Source organism: Ursus maritimus, unplaced genomic scaffold (genome assembly GCF_017311325.1).
Source record: "Ursus maritimus isolate PB19 unplaced genomic scaffold, ASM1731132v1 scaffold_8, whole genome shotgun sequence".
NCBI classification, from domain to species: domain Eukaryota; kingdom Metazoa; phylum Chordata; class Mammalia; order Carnivora; family Ursidae; genus Ursus; species Ursus maritimus.
The window spans coordinates 16,832,898-16,838,012 of NW_024426996.1; positions in this window are offsets into that span (position 1 = coordinate 16,832,898).

Here is a 5,115-nt window from a genome sequence, read left to right on the forward strand (position 1 = left end):
GTTTTAGACCTGGGTATGTGGCTATTTGAATATAAGAAAATAGAGCAAGAGAAGGAAGGAGTGCCCGGGATCACCTGGTTTACACAGTCTTCATACACAGTGCATGTCTCCGAATCCACCAATTTGCAAATAAAATATAGTCGTTGAGCGTCTGCCTTCGGCTCAGGGCGTGATCCTGGCGTTCCAGGATCGAGTCCCACATCGGGCTCCTCCACTGGGAGCCTGCTTCTTCCTCTCCCACTCCCCTGCTGTGTTCCCTCTCTCGCTGGCTGTCTCTCTGTCACATAAATAAATAAAATCTTTAAAAATAAATAAATAATATGTTATATCCACACTCACACCCACTGCATTCCACTGAACCACCCTTTAATACTTATGCCTTAAGAATTTCAAATAATGAGTCTTTGCAGTCGGTCTTTAGTTCGGGACTGTGTTGCAGGTCCTGTGCTATACAGCTAGAAGCGCACAGACTTGTAAAGGAGACATCCTGCCATTCAACAGCTTACCATCCAGAGGGAAACATGGAAACCACTGAAATACAGGTGATGAGTGATATCATAAAACAATAAACAAAGTGCTCCGTCTTTACAGAAAATATAATTGTTCAGTTGGGGAGAATGAAGGTGTCAATTTAAATGCAGTTCGGAGAAATAGAGGCTATTCAAATACCCACTATTTAAAGCATTAGTAAATATCATCTGGCAATTGTGTCATCATACCTAAGAACACTACTCTTCAAGGTCATAAACAAATTGACTTGGAAAGCCAGCTAAAAAAGGACAGAAAGAAAGCAGCTGAGAGGTAATGAACTGGAAGGTGAGATTCTGGCTCCAGTGCTACAGCACTGAAATATCAATGGTGCTGCCCCTTCGTGAGGTTTTATAAGGTGCAATGCTCTATAAAGGATCTCTTAAAATCAATGTTTGTCCTTGGCATGTTTTCATCCAAAAGTGAAAGCTAATCATTTTTTACTCATTGGAGATTCTCCTAATTTCACAGTCAATGAAACACAGATTTCACTGCAAGCCAAAAGTTGAATTTCACAAAGGTCAAAGGAAAAGTTCAAGTTGCTGTGTCAGTGAGTCTCAAACCACACGATGAGATGTGCTGATGGTCACAGCAGAATACCTTCAACAAAGGAGTGACTCCTTGCCTGACAGGTAGTGTTCAGAACACAGATCCCCAGCGTATGTTCACGGTATAGCAAGGCTTTCCAATATTTTAAAGCTAATCCTTTTTTGTTTGTTTTCTAATTTAAAAATACTAATATTTTTGGAAATTTTGGAAGCACTTAGTGCCCTTCAATAAAAGAAACTTTAAATCTTTTCAATAAACTTATGCTTAGTTAAGCTTAAGGTTGAGAGACAGAGAGAAAAACTTGTTTAATATAAGCTTTAAGTTTTATATGCAAATATTTGAATTGACATACATTTATATATAACATAAATTTATATGTATGTATAAATTTAAAATACATTATATACAACTGTATATATAAACATATACATAAACAACTTTATATAACTAGATAGATATCTGACTATTTATGTTCAGTTCTGATCACATGATTTTTCTGTAAAGTGTCTCTTCAGCCCTTCCTGAATATATTTAAACAGAAACTTGACGAGGGAAAATGGTCTGGAAGGATGCAGGGCTTTCAATCAAAAGCTGACCATACAATACAAAATTATTCTGGTGAAAAAGAAAAGTTAGCTAAATAAGGAGTATACACTAATAAACACAGGTTTATAACTTCATGTACAAAAAAGGAAAATAAAAAGAGTACACATAATCTAGAAGGATGTTTTCTAAACACATAAAGCTATAGGAATATTGTTTTGAAAGCTAAAATCCAGGATGGATTAAAGACAGAGAAAAATTCTGTAAGCAAAATACTCTTTTAAGCTGTGCTTATTATCACAAGAACAAAGAAAGCATCATGGCCAACTTGCTGTGTGGAGTCAGAATTAGTCAATGCCTATTTTGTTTCCATCGTCTCTATTTGGAGCATGACCTTCACTCTGGAAAGAAAAGCGCCAATGTGGTTTAAGAGAAATGAAAGCCCAAGAAAGGTAGAGGACACCAAGGGCATGGCTAGCAGTTTTAAGCAAATTCAAGTTTCAGGACCCAAAATAATAACATTTCAGAGTATTGAACAGATCACAGCAGTGGTCCCACCATCACAGTCAAAATCCTGAAAAAAAGAAAGATTCCCAAAGACCCAATGGTAGCAAATGTCTATATTTTCAAAAGAAATGGAAAGTGGATTCACAAAACATTCTGCATTGAACCTCAGGATAATTTTAGGTGGTTTGTGAGCACTGGAAAATGAAAATTGGGTTCATGTGGATAAACTGGACTAGCCTCTTTTCCTCTGGGATTACTAGACTGGTAGTCATGAGGGTGCCAGAGGTTTATTCTATCTTGATTTCATCAGAGCATTTACTAAAACGTCTCAGATCTTTGCATTCAAAAGAGAAATGTGAGCTGAATGAAGCAGAATGAGCAGATTTCATAGCTGTGGAGCAGTGTTGGTTGAGTATGGGAAGGAAGCTAGTACGCCAGAGTGCAGGTACTGGAATCTGTGTGCTTAACAGTATTTTTGTGACGGGTGCCTGGGTGGCTCAGTCAACTGAGCCTCCAACTCTTGCTTTCAGCTCAGGGCACGATCCCAGGGTCCTGAGGTTGAGCCCCACTTCTTTTTTTTTTTTTTAAGATTTTATTTATTTATTTGACAGAGAGAGGCAGCGAGAGAGGGAACACAAGCAGGAGGAATGGGAGAGGGAGAGGCTTCCCGCTGAGCAGGGAGCCCGATGCCGGGTGCCATCCCAAAACGCTGGGATCATGACCCAAGCCGAAGGCAGACGCTTGACGACTGAGCCACCCAGGCGCCCCTTGAGCCCCACTTCTACTTTGGCACTCAGCAGGGAGTCTGCTTGAGATGCTCTCTCCTCCGTCCCCAACTAGTGCACACTCTCTTGCCCTCTCTCTCTCTCACAAATAAATCAATAAAATCTTTTTTAAAAAATAGTATCTTCTTAAAAGACCTATCTCTTGAGCTACAAGTAGCCCAGAGCTACAAGCTAACACTGCACTAGGCTGCCTGCCTCACCACCTATAAGTAAGTTGAGAACTAGCTCATGGGTCAGAAATAATAAGATACAATGTATTAAAAATAAATGTAAAGCCTGACATCCACGTTCAATCGGTTGCAGCCCACAATCCATCCTTAAGCCAAACAGTGAACTAATAAAAGAGGTCCCATTAAATGCAGGAGTGACACAATTGTCATTTAATATTCAACAAAGTTCTACTTAGTTCTAGCCAATTTAACAATGCATTATTAAGGAGCAGAAAAGTACAAAGAGAAAGAAAAAATTGTCATCCGTGCTATAGGATTAGATCCCTCCAAAAGTCCAACAGAGTCAAACTATGAGAATTTGTTCTGAAAATTAATAAAAGTGGTAAAACAAGATGAAGTTACAAAAATTGAATGTTTTTCTCTATGTCTAGAAAAATCACTTTAAAATATAAATATTTTTAAATTTCATGCATAATCATAAGGGATATAAAAATAAAATACCTACAAAAGAAATAAAAAGAAATGGCAAGACTCATACGAAAACTCTAGTAAAATTTGACCAAGAGTTTTTTAAGTGCTTGAATAAGTAAAAAGATGTAAGACATTCCTGAAATTAATAACATTCTAATTAACTTAATCAGATTTTCTGGACTTAAAAAAAAAACAAATTAATTTGGAAGAATGAAGGAGGAAAAGCCCATTCAAAAAATGAGCACCATGAAGGGTAGTAGTCTCATCAAGTATTAAAACAAATCATAAAGCTATAATAAATAAACCATATGGTACAGACTTGAGAATTATTAGATCAACTGAAAACAATAAAGCTATGATATGTGATGAAGACTACTTCATTAATCAGGAACAAAAACCAGCTTCTTAAAAATATGGTGCTGCTGAGAGTTTGTCAATTGTTTCAGAAAATAAGTCTAGAGCAATTCACATTATGCCCATAAAGAAATTCCAGGAAGATTCAATAGTTCAGCAGATCAGATCATAAGAAGTAGAGAAATGTAGTTATTTTTCTAATTTCTTTATGAAGAAAGACTTTCTAAAAATAAAAGAAATAGAAAAAAGCATAAAGGAAAAGAATAGTTGAAATTGAAAATACCATTAAACATGTTTTATGTCTTTTTAAAATAAATTAGAATCTAAATGGGAAAAAAAGCAAACAAAAAACTAAGAAAAATATTTGTAGCAAATATTACAGAAAATAGGTCAAAGTCCTTGAAACATAAAAATTTCACCAACAAACTGAGAAAGAAAATTTAAGATCATAGTAAATGAGCAAATGATACTAATAGGCAATTTATAAGAAAAAAGAAAAAACATTATTGAAGAACAAATATTTGAAAAAGAAACTTCACTAACAATCAAAAAATAAAATAAAAATGCCATACCACTTTTGCCTGATAATGTAGTAATTATTTTTAAAACAAGAAAATCTAATATTTATGAAAGCACAGTGAAATGGGTACTTTTAAAGGTGAAAGTACAAATTGGTGCAGCATTTCTGAAAAGAAAGTTGGTAATATAAATGAGGAGCCTGGACTATGTTTTTGCTCTTTGATCCTGTAATTCTTTTTTTTTTTTAAGATTTTATTTATTTGTCAGAGAGAGAGAGAGCACAAGTAGGGGAAGCAACAGACAGAGGGAGAAGCAGGCTCCCAGCTGAGCAAGGAGCCCAATGCAGGACTTGATCCCAGGACCCAGGGATCATGACCTGAGCCAAAGGCAGACGATTAACCAACTGAGCCATCCAGGCGTCCCTGATCCTATAATTCTACTTTAGGAGTAAATCCTAAAAAAACAATCCAAATTAAGGGGACTAATTTTTTAAAGTTTGAAAGCATGAAAATATTTATTATCTAATAATTTAATATAACAAATATTTAATAAAAGAAGAATATCAACACACAATAGAATGGTAATTACAATGAGATTCTAAATATATAGGTAAATATGTGATACAGATGAAAAATGTCTTTTCCAAAATTTATATGTTGAAGCTGTCACCCCCAACACCTCAGAATGTG